Here is a 19,723-nt window from a genome sequence, read left to right on the forward strand (position 1 = left end):
CGGTGTCCCTGGACAGCGGCCCAGGCCAGCGCAGGGCTGGCAGAGCGCCCCGGCGTGCCAGGACCGGGACTCATCCTGACGACGAGCCCAGCCCTCCAGCGCCTCCGCCCCCGGGCCACGCCGCCGCGGGCTCGGCCATGGCCCAGCGGAGCCACCGCACGCGCCGGCACGGCCCGCGAGCAGGTGGGGCTGCCCAGGAGGGCGACGGAGCCTCTCCCGCGCACCCGCCAAGGGAGGGCGGACCGGGAGGGAATCGCGGCCGTGCCGGGACGGGGGGGGACAACCGCATCCCGCCCTGGCGCCGTGCCAGGGCTTGGCAACCCCCCCCCCCCCCAGGTTTGCTGAGCCCCAGAGCAGATTTTGGGAGCGCCGTGCCGGGAGGGACAGGCTGGGCCCCATCACACAACAGCAGGCGGTGGGAGAGGCACGTGCCTTCCTCGCTGCTGGCAAACCCTGCCCGGGACCCAGGCGAGCGGGGGCTGGGGGCTACGTTCCCCCCTGCCCTCCAGCACCCACCGAGCCCCAGGGACCTGCCCAGCCCCAGGGACCGCGCACCCAGGTGGGCAGGGGGCTGGAAGGAGACCCTGGCCCCTCTCCAGCCCTTCACCGCGGCAGGTGCTGGGGAGCGGAGAAGCCAGCTCCGGGTCAGAGAAGCAGGGCACGAGCTGGGAGCATCCTCACCTCCCTGCAAACCCTGCCTGGAGTTGAGCGCCATGCCAGTCCCCTTCCTGGGGGCCCTGCAGCCTCTCCGGCTGCTCCGCACCCCATGCCCGCGGCCCCCCCGCTACGCAGCGCCGCCAGCCAAGCGCTTGCCACGTGCCAAGGCTTCAGTCGCCGCTGTCTTTGCAAGGCCACGGCCAGCGCCGGTGCCGGGCGGGAGGGGGAGCAGATCCCGCCTGTGCACAGGGATGGGGACGGGGGGCAGCCCGGGGATCGCAGCCCGGCTCTGCGCAGGGGTCCGGGCCCCGGCGGGGCTGGCATGGGTCTCCCCGCGAAGCGGCTCAGGGTGAGGTTGCTGGCAGCACCGCCGCGCTCTTCGAAAGAGTCAGGCACAGCGAGCCAGGCGGGGAGCGGCGGGAGGCTGGCGAGGCTGCGCGCAGCGCCCCGGAGCCGGGAGCCCGCACGCTGCGGCCCCGAGCGGCGCCGAGGGTGCAGACCCCTTCCCCGGGCTGCTGGGCGAGAGGACGAGGATGGGAGCTCCCAGGGAGCCCGGCTGTGCGCAGGGTCCTTGGCCTTGAGCCTGGGGCAGGCTGCGGTGCCAGCAGAGACCTGCGGTGCTGCACCTTGCAGGGCAGATCTACCCCAGGGAGCCCTCCCTCCGGCAGCGGGAATTTCCCTCCGCCAGGCGAGCCCTGCGGGCAGAGCCGTCCCCAGGCAGGGCGGGAGCGCTTGCCCCGTGCCTGAGAGCAGGGCTGGTGCTGGGGCCGGGGGAAACCCCAGCCCAGCCTGGAGCCGGGGGGCGGAGGAGAGGGCACCCAGCGGGTGCCAAGCCCGGTGGGCTGAGGAGGGTCTGCATGGGGACAGGCAGAGGGGTGCCAACCCTGCTCCAGCGCCCACTCGCCCGCCGCCCTTGCAGGCGCCTGGGGAGCCGCGTGCGGATGCCCGAGCTCCTGGCACGGCCGGGCCCAGGTAAACGCTTTGGCAGCGAAGGTGCCGGTGACTCAGAGGCAGGAGGAATGTGGAAAATGCAGCCAGACTGCCGGGCCACGTGAACGGCAGGCAGGGCCGGGCCTGCCAACGCGGTGCGGCTCCAGCGCCGCGTGCATCCTGCCGCGCGGAGCGACGCTCGGCTGGGCCAGCGAGTGCGCCGTGCTGACGAGGCGCCACAAGGCCCTAATTAAGTGCGTGGGTCGCCGGGACGGGTTCAGCTCGCCCTCCTCTGCAGCGTTGAGCAACCGCGCTGCAGGCTGGCACCGAGGAGCTGCCTGCCCGATTTGGAGCAGGAGCCAGCTGGGCAGTGCTGGCGAGCCGGGGGAGAGCGGGCTCAGCCCCTGCCCACCTGCAGCCCTTCGCCAGGCTGCTCGTGCCCCCGAGAAGACCGTACTGGGCCCGGCAGAGGTGGTGCCCAGCCCTGGCATTGCCTCCCCTGCAGCCCTGCCAGCGGCATGGCCAAAGTAGGACCATCCCAGCGCCTCCCGCAGCTCTAGGGATGATGTGGCCTCGGAGGTTTCCTGCTGCACTGGGATCCTAGCCCTCTCCAGATGGCTTTGCTCCCATAGAGACCTCATGTTGATGGACAAAGCTGTCCAGAGACCACCCAGTCCTCCCAAGGTGTCATGTGGAGGTGATGCAAGCTGCTTCCCTGCTCCCAGGTGCCTCTGGCCTCCCCATGACAGCCTGGGATGTGCACAGGACAGCCCTGGAGACCAACTAGTGCCCTGTTAAACGGGACTCCTGCCCAGTGCCCAGTGACAGATGGGCAGAGACCTTCCTTGGGGCCCTGGGGGTCAAGAAGAGGATGGATAGTCATGTCCTGTAAAGAACGGGAAGTGAAGCAGAGACAACGAGCTGGGAAAACCTGGTGGTACGAGAGCACCATTTGCAGGCAGCATTGCCTTCAGCCCCGGCTGGAGAAGACCCCAAGGGAGCAGATGGCAGCTAGATGCACGACTGGCTATGGGTCAGGGCAAGTCCACCCTGTGGAGGAAGGGACGGGAAGTCCCAGATGCCCAACGGGCCAGGGACCAGGTCCCCCTGGCCAACACCTGCAAAGGGGCGAGCGGTGCGTGGCATGAGGAAGGAAGGAAGCAGCTCCCAGGACCCTGTGCTCCCCACACGCAGAGGAGCAACCTGGAGCTGTGTTTGCAGGTCCTGCTGGGAGAGCCCAACCTGTGCCCCCAAAGAAATGGCTGAGGGATTTAGGCTCTCTCCGAAAGCAAAAAGCTGCGCAGAGCTGGGTCCTGTGGAGCGTCCCGGGAGCGCAGGGCAGGATTCAGGGTGGCAGCAGTGGCACTGATGAGGCAGGCTGCAGTTCAGTTAACCCTGGATGTTCAGTCACCAGGCCAAAACCAGGTTGTTTAAGGCCACCAGCATAAGCTATGTCAGAGGCTGAATCAGACTGCTAAACACAAGGGGTTTGTTGGTAATTTCTCTTCTTCACGTGACTGTGCTGAAGACCCCCTCCTGAACCAGAGCCAGACCTTTGGGGTCCAGATGGGATGGAAATAGTGCCCAGAGATTTGGTTTAGAGGAAACAGAGCCACAAGACACTTGTCCACCACTCACCCTGTCCTACCAAGGGACGACTGCAAACCAGGGGACAACTCTGAAACACAAACTGCCTGGAGGCAGGCAGGTTCAGCCAGCCCTGGGGTTGTCCAAGGGCCCCTGAGATGGGTCCCGGTGGCCCCACAGCACAGTGCTGTCCTCCGAGCTAGGGCTGTGCACTGCGCAGGTTCGCAGAGCAGCGCTGTGAGGTGTGCACGAGGATCGCTTTGGGGAATCGCTCCATCACTGCGTGGATCTACAGAGCATCAGCAGTGCCTGGGGTCAGGGAGTTGCGTACAGGCAGGACTCACTTGCGCTGGAGCCCTCGGTCACACATGGGTGACCCACTCACGGGGTGCCGGGCGTCTCGGGGCAGAAAGCACCCTCCAGACCGCGAGCAGTGAAAGCAGGGAGTGCAGGAAACTGCAGGGTCAATATGAGTCAGGTGCGAGTCACCCTGAAACAAAAGGTGAGACACTCGGATAAGAAACGCAGATGACTCAGAGTTTCCACATCTTCAAGATACTGACCACAGGGGATGGCCAAGGACCAGCTGAGACCCTTCTTCATGTCGAGCCAGGACTAGGAGGGGGAAGCACTTGCACCCCGATGCCTTTGGGTCCCAGGAGCCCAGGCCTGTGGTGGGGAGCGCTGTGTCCCTGCAGATCCTGAGCTGCCTGAGGGGCATTGAGTAGATGATCCGTCAGGGATCCCAGCAGGAGCCTACCTGCCAGCCTGGGAACCTGGGCTGAGAGCCTGTACCTTTGTGGAGTGCCCAGGCAGAGTCTGTTTGAATTAAATGGGAGAGATTTCCCCCTTATTAGCAGGCTATTAATCACATATAGCTTTTTTTAAAATTGAGCTGTTGCACAACATGTTGAGTAACAGCCTAATAACAGGCTGTAAATCTCAGTTCCCTCTCTGGGAGATTACAGATGTTAATAACAGATAATGACCCACAACTCACGAGTGGCTCATTTCAGCCCTCCCCCTTGATCCCTCTGCTCTGCCCTGCGCTATACCCAGCCCCCCCCCCCCCCCCGGGACGCAGCAGGGCTGCAGGAAAGCCATGCAAAAAGCAAGCAGTCTGCTGAGCCCCCCAGCAGCACCACCACTACCCCCTGCATCTGGGGGTCTGCATTGCCCAGCCCCATGCTGGAGCCATGTAATTTCCCCGAACCTCTCTGGGGCTCTGCTTTTGGGGTCCCCAGATCCATGCACTGGTTCACACGACCCGTCTTTAGTCTTGGGAGCACAAGGAGCAGCAAAGCAGGCTGTGTATGCACCAGCCGTGCTGCCCCCCTGCTGCAGAAGGAGCCCTTGGGTGCTGGGTGCGCTCGGCAATGTGCGGGGCGCCCCGAGAGCCTGGGCGCCCACCAGGACTGGGTGCGCAGGGGAGGATCGCCAGGCTAGGCAGGGCTTGGCCCCCGCTCTGCCAGCCCCAGGCCTGCTGCCGGGGGAGTCGCTTCCCGCAGAGCCATCCTGCCGTGTGCTGCGGCCACTCGCCACTGTATTTGCATTTGGGATTTCTGCAGCCACCCTGTGGCGTTTGCAGCCCCGTGTCGCCCTGCCTCTCTCCCTGCCCCGCTTTCCCAAGCCAGCCCCTCTCCGGCTGGGCCAAGCACATCCCTGGAAATGCCCCCCACCATGCCAAGGGCACACTCTTCCCAGAGCCATGTCATGCCCCAGGGACCCCCTCCCAGGGTGGACATTCGCACCGCACCAAAGCTGTGTTGGGTGAGATCCAAACTGCAGCAGACCCTCGGCACAAACGCTCCCCGCGCCGTCACGTCCCTGCTGCCGTCAGCCTGGGGGCTCGGGCCCTGTGTGCTCAGGGATTGCTCGTGGGCTTGTTACCACGCCGGCTGCAGCAAGACCGGAGCACGCTGCACGCTGGCAGGAGACCATTGCACCGCGGCAGGCACCCGCGCCCGCTTGCTGCAGCAGCCGAACGGAGGAGCTAATCCCTGCATAACCTCCCGCAGAGGTTTCCAAAGCCGGTCCCCTCCCCACCCGCCTGCTGCCTGCATCCCTGCCTGAACTCCCGGGGGCGTGGGCTGGCCCCTCCATCTTTGGCTGCCCGGTGCCAGTCCCATTGCAGGATGGAGGAGGAGCCTCCTTTTTTATGGCTTGGTCCTGCTGGGACCTAGGGGACAACTCTTTAGGGATGTGTCCCTGCACCTCACCAGCACAGGAGGGACTGGCAACTCAGAGCCCCCTTCCCTGAAACAGGCTCGCTGCCTGGATACACCCTGATGTGACCTTCCATCACCTCCCTGTGTCCCTTCTTCAGGATGCCGCACACCGCTCCAAGCCCCGTGCAGCCCTGCGAGGCATTGGCTTTGCAAGGCTCGGCTTACCCTCAGGTGCTCCTCTGGGGCCAGAGAGAGCCGCGAAAGGGCTCCCCTCTCCGGCAAGGGCTGTCCCCATCCCTGTGGGAATTTTGTGTTTGGTGATGCCTCAGCTCCTCTGCCCCTTGCACCACCCGGGAGCAGAGGGACGGAGGGACCCCACGGGAGGAGACTGGGTGCATCTTGCTCCCAGAGCGTGGGAAGAGGGGGGATTTGCTCCTGTCCCCTGCGTCGGCTCCATCACTGCCAGGCCAGGGGACAGCAGCAAGGTGACATCGAGAACCTGGGTGTCTTGAGATGGCAGGACAGCCCAGCCTGTGCTGGGGGGTTCATGGGGTCTGTCCATCTCCAGGGCTCCTGGGAAATCCTGCCAGGGCCGCAGCAGCAGGGAGCCTCATCCCAGCTGCCAGGAGCTGCTGGAGCAGCCAGGCTCGGCTGGAAGCGCTGGTGGGTGCCAGGAACGGGCTCCCAGCATGCAGGGGCAGGCAGGAGCTGAGTCACCACCAGCCTGGTTGTCCCAGGCCATCTCCGCCAGCACCCCCGAGCGTCCCAGAGGACTGGGGCCCGGGGCTGCCACTGCCGCAGGGAGAGGGCAGGGGGCCGCGCGGTGGCGGGACGGGGTGCGGGGAGCCATCGCCCAGCAGGCAGGGCCAGTGCGGGCGAGTGAGTCACCTCCAGCTTTCCCTGCTGGGCTGGGACTGCCGCAGCCGCCCAGCATCCCGCTGCGCTCACCGTTCACCTGGGATGGCACAGAGCAGCCAGGAGACACGGCAAAACGGGGTGCCCCCCACCCCCAGTGTGGGGAGACACTGAGACGGACGAAAAGATCCACAGACAGGCAGCTTGCAGCATGGCGAATACACAACAGCTACCTGGTTTTGAGGCTGTGGAGGGTCAGTTTAGGACAAGGGTGCTGGGCTTGCTGCAGGCGCAAGGGCTGGACGGGGCACTGCCAGGCCCTGGCCCCGGCGCGGGCGCCTGGTTTCCCCCTCCCTGCTCCTTGCAAGAAGGTGCAAACAGCTGCCTGGCGCTGGATCCCACGGAGGCTGGGAAGCCCCATGGTGCAAGCGCTTCTGGAGTGCCGTGCATACCCATGCGCTGTGTACACATCAGCGCCATATGGCAACAGTCACTGGCACCAGCGCCGACGACAGCGGCGGGGTCTGGAGAAGGATGGGGAAGCAGCTGTGTTTGCTGTGAGAGGCGACTGCCGGCTGGGAGCTGCGGCCAGCGCCCCGGCGGGCGCCAAGCTGGTGTTCCCAGCATCATCATGCTGCCACACAGGTCTCCTTGCCTCCATCCCTGAGCTCCACACGGATCCTCTGGCAGGCCGGGAATAACACTGCTGTGCACGGACACCAGGAGAGCCGTAGCCAGAAACCCATCCGGGCTGGGAGCTTGTCTCCAGCAGCTGCTTACGGCAAGGGCTGCACAAGGAACTGGACAAGCTCAGCGTGACCCATCAGGGCTTCAGGGTTCTCCTGAGCGGGAGGCATAGGACCACCAGCCCATGGTGTAACACCCTCCGAGTGCAGAAACTGCTCAGGCCCGTCCTGCCCATGGGTGTAGCATGGATGCAGCCACGGGCTGCGGAGCGGTATCCTCTCCAGGCCCAGGAAAGGTGCTCGGAGGGGGCCCTGGGAGGGTGCAGAGCAGATGAGCAAGGAGGAAAGCACTTTCCCAGGAGCGTAGGAGGTGCTGGTCAATCCGCGAGCCTGCCTCCAGGGATACCACAGCTGGACCCCACCTCGGGGTGCCGGCCGTCCCGTCCGGCCCAGCCTCCCACGCTGGCACTCCGTTAGGCACGGCCGAGCCGCGCTCTCCCTGCAGGTACATGGCACCTCGGCGTGCCCGTTCGCAGCCCGGCCGCCGGCTCCTTTCCCTAGGGACACCTTGCGAAGCCGTGAGGGTGCCGCCACTCCCTCGCGCGGGGAATGTGGGCCAGGGCTGCCCCAGCCAGTTTCTTTTCGGATGTTGTTATTAACCCCGCGCATTAGTCACGGTGTTTGCGAGCGCCGCTGCCCCGTGCCGGCCCCGCAGCCTCCCCCCGGGCGGGCTCCGGGGGCTGCAGCTCTCCCCCCGGCACGTCAGCGGCCACGTGGTGCTTCGCTGCAACGGCCTGGGGGTGCTGCCAGCACAGCCCTGAGCACGGGGCTGGAAATTTCGGCAACGGGGCTGCAACGGGATGAAGATCACAGCGAGAGAGGGTGCGTGCAAGGGAGCGGTGATGGCCCCGTGCCCGGCACCCAGGGGTGGCCCTTCTCCATCCAGGTGTCTCCATGCCCGGCACCAGGACAGGGCTCATGGCCCTTCTCCATCCCTTCTCAGCGGGTTTCCCCATGCTCCGGGGCTCCTTCCCCTCGTGGGAGCCAGGCGCCCTGCCGAGGGACAGCAGCAGTGTGACAGCCACCATAGCAGTGATGAGATGTGGCCAAGGAGAGGTTTCTGGCCAGGAGGCTGCTATAAGAGAGCCCAGGGCCTTTGATCTGCAGGGGCCCGGCGCGCTGATTGTGTCAGCGGGTTTAGTGCTCTCCCAAGCAGGCACCGGGCCCCGCTATCAGGAGCAGACAAACTGCTAAAGGGCCCAGCTCCCATTTTAGGTGCAAATGACCCTGCAATTGTGGACTTGGAGGAGAGAAGAATCCCCAAATCATTGTCGGTGGAAACAGACCTGGCTGGAGACAAAAAGGTTCCCAGGCGGCTTGAGTGGCCCCTTAATCTGTCCATTGAGGCCTCAAGTGCAGGACATCAGCAGCCTTTGCATTCCCGCAAATAAGCCCATTTGTTGGAAGTGCAGATTCCCGGAGGAATGCACCTCTCCTGCCGTCCCCATCGCCAGCCCCAGCCAAGGGCCACCTGCACACGTGTCCCCAAGTCCCCCTGCTTGCCGGTAATGTCCCCAGGGCAGGCGGCTGCAGCCCCAGGGCCCGCGGCAAACATCCTCTGATGGGCACATCGGCTCTCCTGGCTTTGAAGTGCATCAGATTGGGCTGACGGCCCAGAAAACCTGCTCCGAGAGGGGCTGGAAGAGGCGATCCCCCACCGAGGGCGGGGGACGGAGCCCAGGGGCCACCCCGGTGTCCCCCGAGCCGGGTCCACGTGGCGGCCTTGCCCTGGCTGGCTCAGCACCCGCTCCAGCCCGGTTTACGGCGGGCGAGTCGGAGCACATTCACCGTGTCAGACCAGAATTTGAGTCACTTTAGGAGATCTGGGCTCCATAAATCCACCCAAGCGCGCGGAGCGAGGCAGGGCCTCCGTCTCCAGCCGGGATGCGGCAGCCCCAGATTTCTCCGGGAGCACGCGGGGGGCTCCGGGAAGGCCCCCGGGGCACCGCGGGCTGCCGGGCGGTGAAGGCTTTCGTACCCCTCCCAGCACCGTCCCAGAGCCTGGCCGTCCCCTGGGCACCTCGCGCCACCCCAGCCCCACAGCGAGGTCCCCCGAGCTCCTTGGGCAGGGGTGACAGGGAGGGCCACGCGCTGCCCCACGGCTCCTTAACCGCCCACCCCCTGGGCTGCGACTCCGTGGGGACGGAGCCGGCAAAGGGCTGGGGGCGCTCGGTGTGGGGCAGTGCCTGCGATGTGGGGCCGGGCTCCCCGCCTGGGCAGTGCCTTGCACACAGCCCCCATACAGCCCCACAGGGCCCCCGCAGCCCTACAGAGCCCCCCCAGCCCCACAGGGCCCCCCGCAGCCCCGGCCGCAGCCCCAGGGCAGAAGGGGGCCGTGGGGCCGTGCGTGCAGGGGAGCAGCAGGGGCCACGGTGCTCTTGCAGCTCCAACCCCCCCGAGGTCCCCTCGGCCCCGCACCCAGACACCGCTCCCCCCGCGACAGGGGCTCAGTCATGCTGTGGATCCCCCCGATTACGGAGGCCTCCGCCAGCCCCCCGCCCTCTTGCGTGTCACGAGTTCTCTCCGGCCTCATCCCTCCCACAGCCCTGGGAGGGAAGGTGGCTCTAGGGCTGGCGGTCCTGGGAGAGGCCCCCCGAGTCCCCCGCATCCCACAGCGAGTGCCTGCACCCAGGGGAAGGCAGGAGGGGCCAGACTGGCGTGACGGGGGGCGGGAGACGTGGGGACGGGAAGGAAGGCCACAGCACCCCGCACGGTCCCCCGCGGTCGCTGCCTCTTTCCAAAACACCGAGGCACGTGCACAGACGCACCGGGTGCCGTCACGGTGTCAGGGGGCTGCCCTGCAAAACCGCTCTGTTGCGCTTTGATGTAGGTGGAAAATTCCCTGTTTGGCTGGAAATCTGGGGGGGCTGGGGAATCCAACGCCGGTTACGCTCGGCGAGGAGTTAAAAATGTGTTTTGCTGGAAAGATTTTTCCTCTCCTGACTGGGGAGGCGACATCCGAACCTTATTTTCTTTTCCACATTGGGAAAAGCGCCAGTGGCTCTGAGCGGTCCCCGGGGCCCCAGGGAGCCACGGGAGGGCCGCGGCCGGGACATGCCCCTCGCCGGCATGCGGGAGCTGGCGATGGAGCGGGACCCAGGTGCAGCTGGGAAAATGGAGACGGAGAAAATGGAGGCCGCAAGCGGTAGTATTTGGGCTCGGAGCTGTTTGCCTGTAGCCCGAACACGTGCCCAGATCGGGCAGGGAGCCCGCTCGGCCGTGGGTTTTAAAATAGCACCTCGTCTGCCAAGGACCCTCCTCCTCCGCCCCGAGCCGGGTGGATCCCGGCCCCGCTGTGCACCTTGTGCTGCTGGCGCGGCGCTTCGTGCCCGTCCGGCTCCGCTCCAGCGCCGCAGCCGCTGCGGGGCCGGGAGGCAGGGAGGGGTGCGCCGTGCTGCTCCTGCCGCGTGCCGGCCCCCGGCTCGGGGATGAACGCCCCGCGGGGACAGACGCCCCGCGGTCCTTGCCGGCCCCGCACGGCCCCGGGCGCCGCTCCGGCTGGGGGACATCGCATCCTCCCGGGAGCCTGCCGGGCTCCCAGCCCCCAGGGATGATGGGGGGGGTTGCGCAGTCCTTTGCTGCCCAAAAGCCCCTTTGGAACTTTTTTCAGGTAAAAAAAAAAGAGAAAGATGGGAGAAAGCATTTTTAATAAAAATTCCTTTTAATTGTAATACGGGAAATAATATGGGACATTTAAGCAAGAAGGGGCAGCCCCCCTTGGGGTTACAGCCCCACGCAGTGCCGAGGCAGCCGGCCTTGTAGAGACGGGACCCCGGCGCAGGGGGAAAGGGGCATCGTCCCCATTCCCCCCCATCTCCCAGCACGGCCCCGGCAGGCGGTGGCCCGGGGACCCTTCGGCCGCCCCATGTCACAGGCGGCCGCGAGCAGGGTGGTGGTCTCCGCTTGGGGACCCTTTCCTAAGGACTGTGGCCCCCCCGCTGCCCCACTTCCCGCAGGGCGCGAGGTGAGGCAGCGGCTAGCCGGCGTTGCTCCAGCGGAGCCGTACACGGAGCGGGGAGGAGAGCCAGGCACGTGCCCCGGCGGCACGAGCGCTCGGGCTCTCCCCTAATCCCTCGCTCCCGGGATCGCCCCGCTGTCGCAGGGCTTGCGGCCGGATTGCAAGAGCTGGCAGCAGGGTCCCCGCGGGAAGCAAAGCCTTGCAAGAGGGTCTCCAGCGAGGAAAGCCGCCGCTCCGCGGGCCCCAGAGGTAGCTCTGGCATTGAGAGCTGCGATAAGGATCTGCCTCAATCCTTTTTTGGTGTGGGTGCTGCCTCGGGGACACGGGCAGCCCGGGGCTGGGGACACGCATGGGAGGGCAGCCGCGCTCACTGCCCGCCCGCGCACCCGTGCGTGCATCCGTGCACAAGCTTCGGAGCGTCCTGGGGATTTTGCTTGTGTCGCGAAGCGTCGAGGCTTGGCAGGTACTTCAAGAAAAACCTGCAATGTCCCCAGAAAGCACCAGGGCTGCAGCAAAAGGGAGGGCAGGATCCGGGCTCTGGGCCCGCAGCAATGCACTTATGAGCGACAGGTTTATCGGCGCTCTCCTCGGATCGATTGCTTCGGGACGGCAGCGCTCCCGGCAGATGCAGCCCCCGCGGATGTCGCCCCGCATGCCCCCAGCCCATCGCCCTCTGCGTTTGCGGCTGCATGGAAACCCCCGTTTCTCCCCCCGCCTGGCCGGGCCGGTCTCCGTTGCTCCTCAGCCGAGGAGGAGCTCGCCCACGCGGTCCCCTCCGTCCCCAGGCGTGCGTGCGCCGGCATCACTGGCGAGAACAGGGTAGGTCCGACAGCCCGTTCTCGCCGGGTGACTCATGCTGAAATAAATGACGTTCACCATATTTCAGGGCTTTCGTTCGTATGAGAAAAACATAAGGACATAAGAAAGTGTCTCTGTGAGCTGCTCGGACAACGCTGGAGGTGCTTCTCCTCCTGCTTGCTAACGCTCTCGCTTGGAACTTTTTTTCACATAAACAAGAGAGAGGTGGGAGAAAAGCATTTTTAATAAAAAATCCTCTTGATTGTTTGCAATATGGGAAATAACTCGGAAAATGAAGCAAGAAGGTTTGTTTTGGTTAAAAAAACCCCTAAAGACAAGCCTGGTCCATCCCAAACATCTGCCTGCGCAGAGGCAGCAGCGAGCGCTGCACGCAGCCAGGCCCTGCGCCGGGACGGCCTCGCTTCGCTTTCTCTTTGCCTTTTCCCGATCCCTTCGGCCAAGCGTTCGGGTAGAGGACAGAGGAGATGAACGGCTTGTGCCCCCGCCCGCCGACGTCCTGGTGCCCTCCTTGCCGTGCCCGGGCCCAGCGCCACCTCGGCGCGGGCTCTGCCGTGGCTCCGGCTGCGGCTCCGGCACGGCTGCGCTCGCTCGCGGGGTTATCTGCTCCGGAGCTCGTGTTGGTTTTGGCATGGAGCGCCGGGACCACACCTACTATTTAAATACCACAGCCAAGAGCTCTGAGGGGAGGGAAAAAAAAGAAAAAAAAAAAGAAAGAAAATGAATATGAAATATTTGTTGCGGTTTGGAGATACACATACACACGCACACGCAACACAAACACAGCAGCCCGGCACCGGATCGCTGGCAGCCGAGGAAGGAAGACTCCGGCTAAGATTGCATCCCAAACAACCCCGGCAGCAGGGTTTGCTGAAGGGAAACCCTTTGGGCCAAAATTAGCCCCTGCCACATGCCGAGCCGAAGCCTGTTCGCGCCCAGGCCGGGAAAGCCGGGGCAGCCCTGGCGGTGGTGCCAGCTCTTCCCGGGTGGCTCCTGTCCCCCGGGGCTGGGAAAAGGCTGCTGGGGGCGTCCGAGCCCAGCCAGCGGGACGGGGTGGGTGGAAATCCTCGGGGACGCAGTCCTAGCGGGGATGGGAGGGTTCTCCCTCCACGGCCCTCTGGAATGAGCAGGTCCCATGCTATAAATGCCGGCTGGGGAGAGGAGCTCGGCGTGGGGGCAAGGGGAGGGCCGGGCTGTCGCGTCCAGCTCGTTCCTTCCTCGGGACAGAGGCGGGCAGCGCTAAAGCAGGTGTCGGCATGGGATGAACTGGGCATGAGCAGCCAAGGATGGGCTGGGGCTGGGAACGAGGATGGGCACCCCATGGGAGCAGGCGGCTCCAGCCCGGCAGGGGCAGGAGCCAGCCCGGCTCTGGGACGGAGCGGGACCGGACACCGAAGGGAGGCATCTGGGACAAGACAGGCCAGGCTTGGGGATGCAGTGACCCTGCCGGCGGCGTCTGGAGCTGGAAGGGGTGTAGCTCATGTCCTGCTGCGCTCCAGGGTGCCGGGACATCCCCGCAGGCTGGGAGCGAGGAGATGGGATATGCGATAAAGCAGCTCTCCCCCAGCCAAGCGAGCCGGTGTCCAGCACCCAAGGCAGGACACCCTGGCTGCAACGGGCTGCGTGGGGACCGGCTGTGCTCATTTTGTCCCCCCGGGCACTGCGGCACGTGGGAGGCTGGACTGTTCCCCCCCCCCTTTTTTTTTGCCCTCGTGGGGCAGGTCCCGCTGCCCCGTTGCCCGGCTCTGGCCCCAGCAGGACGCGAAGCCACGGCGGGGAAGGCGGAGAGGTGCCGCGCGGCCGTGCAGCGAGGCCTGCCGAGGCAGCCGGAGCAGGTGGATTACCGCCACGTTCCTTTCCCCAGGCTCCTTCCCGGAGAAGTTTTCCCGATGATCTCACTGGATGCACATTTCTAAATTGTTTGGTTGATTGTTTCATCATCGGAGGTCAATTAAAGAGAAGGCAAGTTCCTGTCGCTCCGCTCCTAACCCCTTCGCTGCCGGTGCCCCAGAACAAAAGGAGGAATTGGGCTTGGGCTCAGGCAGCTTGTATTCCCATTCGGTTGTTTCCAACAGGGGAGTAAATCTATTTTGGAACTGGTGCTCCCAGGGGACGAGCTCACCGGGGCAGCGCACAAGCAGGCTTGGAAAAAGAAAGAAAAAAAAAAAATTCACCCTTTTGTAATGTGTTGCAAACCTATTTACTAACACAGCGGCTGGATAATTAAATGCCACTTCCCGGAGCACGATGAAGAGGCTTTTTGTAATGCCGTGCAAGGGGGTTCGCTCCCGACTCCGGGCGGCCACCGCTCCTGCTTCGCGGGCCGGAGGATGCGCTATGGCGCGCGGCGTGCACGCGCCTCCCCGCTGCACCGCGCACCCGCAGCGTCCGTGTGCGGCCGGCCCCGAGCGGCGGGAGGGGGTCGGCGCCTGGCACGGGAGCGTGTCCCTCGGCACGGTGCGCGCTGCACGCTGTGTGTGTCCTGGGGGGGGCACGTGCGTGGCGGAGGGGCGGCTTTTCCGTGCCTGCTGTGCGGCGGGTGATTTGTGCTGGAAACGCATATGCAGGCGGAGAGCCGCACAGGAGGAACAGCAAAATCACGTGCCCTGAGAAACAGCTTCCACGCAGACCTGCTTCCTGCAGGACAGCTTTCCCGGCGCTTAGACGGCCTCAAGCGTCACCACCGTCTGCCTTCCCCCGGCTGCGGGCCTGCTCCCCGGTACCGTGCAGCCGGGGCCGTGTCCTGCCGCGCGGGGAGGTGCCGGTGATTCGCGGCGGTGCCCGTTCGCTCAGCCCCACGCCACACCTCCCGCTGGAAAGTTATTCCCCCTGTGCCGCGGCGGTGCCCCGCATCCCGCGGCCACACCTGCCCGGAGCCTCCGGGACAAGATGGGATGTCAGCGGGCTGGGAAACGTCGTGGCCCCGCGGGGAGCAGGCCTGGCAAGCGCTGGGCTGGTTCGGCTTTGGCGAGGCACTTTCCCTGGTTTAGTCTGTGCATGAGAAAGGGAGGTTTTACCAACCCACTGACTCCGGGTTAATTGGAGGCTGAATACAGTGTCACGAGGGATGAGGGATGGAAGCTGCTCGAATGAGAGAGGATGAGATTTTTAGCTGGCTTGTTTGAAACTTGTGTAGTTAAAGTGCTCGTGCATGATGTATAGCTGTTAAACCACGACGTTTGGGAGGAGGACTTGAGCACAGCAGCCCCTGTGCCGTGCAGCCCTACCATTAGGCATTCACGCGACCGGCAATGCCCACTGCGAAACTCCCGGCACGACCAGCCTGCACTACATGGTGGGGTTCTTTTCAGAGACTACTAAGACAACCACATTGGGAAAAACACCCTTTTTCTGTTTATCATGAAAAAACAGAAAATGGCAATTCCTCCTTTCCCCAGGAGGAATTGCCACGGTGGCACAGGTCCTCTCCACAGCGGTTTTCAGTGGCAGCCTGTTCCCGCCTGGCCTTTGCATCCACAGTCCGGGCTAAGGAGCAAGGGTTGGCTGTGGCACATGCTGCAGCTCAGGACCTCTCTGGGCACCTCTCAGCACCGCTCAGCGCTCAACGTCCCCTTCGAGCGCGCAACACCGGCTTGGCCAGTGCAATACCCTGCCCGTCGCGGCTCTGGGTCCCGCGGCTCCACGCAGGGCCTGGTGCTTTCGGTTTTCCTGCACCAGTGAAAGTTGAGCAGTGGAGGAAAAACGTTGCTGTATGTTATAGAGGAAGAGAGGTAAAAAGGGCAGGAAATTTGCACCATGTCCATTTCCCCTTGGCCCTGGGCCGCTGCTCATTCCGGATTCGGGATTTGCGTAGGCAGAGTTAAAAATAACAGGGGTATATAAAGAAAAACTCACAAGGCTGCACCGGCCCCATAGCAGCCCGGCCGCCAGCCCCAGGCGCGAGGGCACAGCCAGGGCTTGGGCAGGGAGCAGGCAGGGATCAAAGCAGGACGCGGCGCGCGGCGCAGCGGGGCCGGGGAGCACGCGCGGGGTGCGGGGGGCCGCCGCTCGGGGGGCCGGGGGCCGCGCCAAGCTGCCACGCGGCGGGCTGCGCGCCAGGTCTCTGCCCCGCTCCCCGGGGCTGGCGGGGACATGCCGTCCCGGGCCGGGGCCTCCGCCGCCTTGCAGGCTGTGAGCCGTCCCGGGGGGGCGGGCACGGGGACCCCCGTGAGCACCCAGCTGTGGGGCACACGGCCAAGTATGCTCGTCCGAGCAAAGGTGTCACCCCGAGCCCTGTCCCTCCACGGCGTTTGCTCCCCGGTGGCGTTCACCGGGAGGGACCCGCCGCGGCTCCCAGCGCCGCCGCGCTCCCCGGGCCCGGGGCAGGCAGGGCGGACACGGCAGCTCGCTCGGCCGGTGCAAACGAATCTGCCCTCTGTGCCCTGATAACATTGTGTTTGTCGCAGAGCGGGAAGAGCCTGCCAGCACACGATAAGAGCAGATGACTTTATTCTGGACCCGCTCCGGATTGAATTATGCTTTAATTTCATTTTCGGTTCCTCTTTTCTTTGCGGTAGGGGAAAGGGGCTTGGGGGGGACGGGGACAGGTCTGCGGGCTCCCAGACCCTTCTCCAGGCTGGCCAGCCCCACACACGGGGGAGGACGGAGAGCAAACCCAGCCAGATCCACTTTCAGATGCCGGCTCCACCTCCGGCGTGTCCTGTGCCCCGGGCTGCCCGGCACCGTGGGGCCCCACTGCACCTCCCCACAGGACCCCCCAAAGCCTTTGGGGCTCTGGTTTTGCCTCCTGCCAAAGCAGAAGCTCTCCGAGCCATGGAGCCCTGGCAGGTGTCGGAGGGGCTCCCACGCCAGACTGGGGTTTCCAGTGGGAAGAGGGCACTGGAGATGCCGGTGACTCCGGCCCACCTTTGTGGGGACACCCCGGGGTGCACCCCAGTCCCCAAGTGCCAGCTGATGGAGAGGCTTTTCAGTCCCTGGCATTTCACAGGGTGGGGGCACCGTGGACATGCCGGCAGGGCTCTCCGCTGGCTCCGGCCCCGGCTCGCCTCGCTGGGGCTCCCCAGCTCACTTTGAGCTCGCGTCTGCCGGGCGCCCCGACATGACTCACGCGGGGCTTTGGAGATGACGGGCTGCGCTCGGCATGGCCGTGCGCAGTTGCCGGCTGCCATCCCGGCCGGGATGTGCCAAGAGCAGGGATAACCATTAACCCTTTCCTCTTCGGCCATCGCCTATCGAGCAGCCCTTCCCGCCCTCCTGTTTGCTCTCCTGCCGGGCGGCTGTTTGATCTTGTCTCCTTTACAGCCTGCCGTAGCGGCGCGGGAGATAATTTGCGTTTCCTAAACGGGATCCTGTCAACAGCGAGCCGTGCGAACGCCTTCCTCCTCCGCTCCCCTCCGCGGGGCTTGCGGGAGGCTCCCATGCCGGTTCGGGCAGTGCTGCCGGGGGGGGGGGGGGCGGCAGGGCTGCATTCGGGGCCCCGCCGTGCCCACCTCTGGCTCACGGCAAGCAAATCCCTCCCGTGCTTCATCTGTGTTTTGTCCTGGCTCCCTGTGCGGCCGGTTCTGGCAGCGCTTGTGTTTGTGTGGTGCCTGGCGCGATGCCGCTCCCCTCTGCGCCGGCCCTTCTACCAAAACAGTAAGGAGAGTTTCCTGGGGAATAGCCCACATTGCAAGAAATATTGGCCATAAAAATGAATCCGATCTGCTGGCGACGCCTCTCAAAATGAGCCAGTGCTGCACAGACGCAGTGACCGAAACTGCCTGGAAAAGGGGAAAACCAAGCGGAGCTAGTGCTTGTCTCCTGTGGCATCTGCTCTCACTTATCTACAAAAGTTTGGGGCAGGAACTGCCTCACTATTAATTACTATTTGGACAAGAAACAAATAATGGGATTAGCCCATGGCTTAAACAAGCTACTCTGGGGGCCAGGCTAAAAGGGATCTCAGCTGAGGCGCAAACGCTTCTCGCCTTTGCCAACGCGAAGGCAACATGTTCAAAGGACGGACGCTGCAGTTTGTGCATTTCAACCTGCTGGGTGGCATTAATAAACCTCATCCCTCTCCGGCAGCCGGGCATGCAGGGCCCAGGCGGAGAACCAGCGCGCGCGCTGGAAACCAGGGCAGGGATTCTTGGTAAAAGGGGGAAGATGTGAATCGTTGTTGTTCCACTGGATTACCGAAATAATTTATTGCAATGCTCCACCCTTATAATTAAAGCGCGGTGATGAAAGCAACTGGTAGAGTAGCTTTGGATCCAGCAGCAGCGTGCGCGTCTGTATGTGTGTGTGTGTGTGAGTGCATACGTTCACCTTTGGTGTTTATATTTGTTTTTTTTTAAATCGACTCCCCACTTCTGAACAGCGAAGGCAGCAGCTCGAGTTCTTAGAAAGGTATCTTGAGATGGAAAGCCCCAGAAAGCAGGGACACAGGCTTGGGGAGATAAGGGCTATTGCTTCTTGACAAACGCAACAGTAACAGGGGCCATTCCTGGTACTGGCTGGACGGAGGCCAAGCGGAGATGGTCTCACAGCAGGCTGAATGGTGCGGGCAGAGCCCCGTGGGGAGGCCTGCCCAGCACTCACGGGTCTCCGTGCCACCTCCTGCCCTCCCACCTTGCTGGCACACAGTGGGGCACCTGGGTTTCTCCCGTGTGCTAGGACCTCCGGGTCCCCTCGCGTCCTCCCCCATGGGAAGCACTTGGGCGGACGGCACTGTCCTGGGGCACGCGGGGCAGACACCGGCCCGTGTGCCCCACGGTGGGGTGCTCGGGGACTCGGCTGCAGCGCCGGGCCCCAGGCAGGGCAGGCAATCGTCCCGCGGAGGCTGTGGGGCGAGATGAGCCGAGGCAGGCAGGCTGCCAGCCCCCCGGCAGCCTCTGCCGGGCAGTTATCTTGGCCGGCACACGCACCCTGCACGCAGCGAGATGAGAGCCGGCGCGCTCTGGGCTGCTGATTGCCTCACCGGCAGCACCAGCGCAGGGGAGCGCGGCCTCACGGACGCCGTTACATAAAGCGAGCAGAGCGGGGGCACCGGGGCTCAGCAGCCCTGGGTGCTGTCTCTTGTCCCAGCCCCCTCCTCGGCTTGCACAAGCCCCCGCCGCAACGGCGCCTTTGCATGCTGACAGGCTCGGTCTCCCCCGGCACAAGCGCCCGTGCACAGCTCTCCAGTCGGCACGCTCAGTTGTAACAGTGCCCCGGACTTTCCCGGCACGCTCCCGCTCCAGCCACGCACACTTGCCTGCAGCACAGCCCGCGCACGGAGCCCACTGTGTGCCGGCAGCCCTGCCCTGCTCACGCAGTGGAGCGGTGTGTTGGGAGACCCCCGGCTCTGCAATCTGCGTGGGCACCCCTGCCTGCTCATGCTGTGGGGCAGAGCACTGAGGGGCCCCCGGCTCTGTGATCTCTCACAGCACCCCGGCCCCGCTCACGCCATGGGGCAGGGTATTGGGGAAACCCCGGCTCCGTGACCTACAGTGGCACCCCTGCTGTGCTCACACCGTGGGGCAGAGCATGGGGGACCCCCAGCTCTGTGGTCCACACCAGCACCCCTGCATCGCTCATGCCCTGCCCTACTCATGCCATGGGACAAGGTGTCGGGGGACCCTGGCTCCGTGATCACACTGGCACTGCCCCGCTCGCGCCGTGGGGCAGGCACGGGGGACCCCCGCCCCGTGACCCGCCTTGGGGCCCTCGCCACGCTGCCCCGGCCCCGCGCCCCCCAGGCAGGCTCCCTCGCAGAGGGGCTGGGGCGGCCGGCGGTGGCGCCGGGCCGGGCCGGGCCCCGCGGGACCCCCGGAGCCCTCGGGACGCCGCCGGGACCCGTCGGGGATCGGCCCGGACAGAGCGGGGGCGTGGCCGGGGCGCGGGGGGCGCGGCTCCGCGCGGAGGGAGCCAATGGGAGGCGGCGGCGGTGCATAGCAATGAGGGCTGGCCCAATGGGGGCGCAGCCATGCTGTTAACAGCTTAGGGGCGCGGGGCGGCGCAGAGCAGCGCTGCCGCCGCGGGGAGCGGAGCGGAGCGGCGCCGGGCCCCGCACCGCGCTCCCCCAG

At 65.1% G+C, this 19,723-nt stretch overlaps 1 long non-coding RNA gene across 1 annotated transcript; it reads left to right on the plus strand.

Moving 5' to 3' along the window:
• Nucleotides 1-12,395: 12,395 nt before the first annotated feature.
• On the plus strand, nt 12,396-13,926 carry LOC136992517 (uncharacterized). The gene is made up of 3 exons (XR_010884802.1): nt 12,396-12,770; nt 13,582-13,679; nt 13,793-13,926. It is a non-coding gene; the product is annotated as an uncharacterized lncRNA (long non-coding RNA).
• The last annotated feature ends 5,797 nt before the right edge of the window (nt 13,927-19,723 follow it).

The sequence above is a fragment of the Apteryx mantelli genome, chromosome 8 (assembly GCF_036417845.1).
Source record: "Apteryx mantelli isolate bAptMan1 chromosome 8, bAptMan1.hap1, whole genome shotgun sequence".
NCBI classification, from domain to species: Eukaryota; Metazoa; Chordata; class Aves; order Apterygiformes; family Apterygidae; genus Apteryx; species Apteryx mantelli.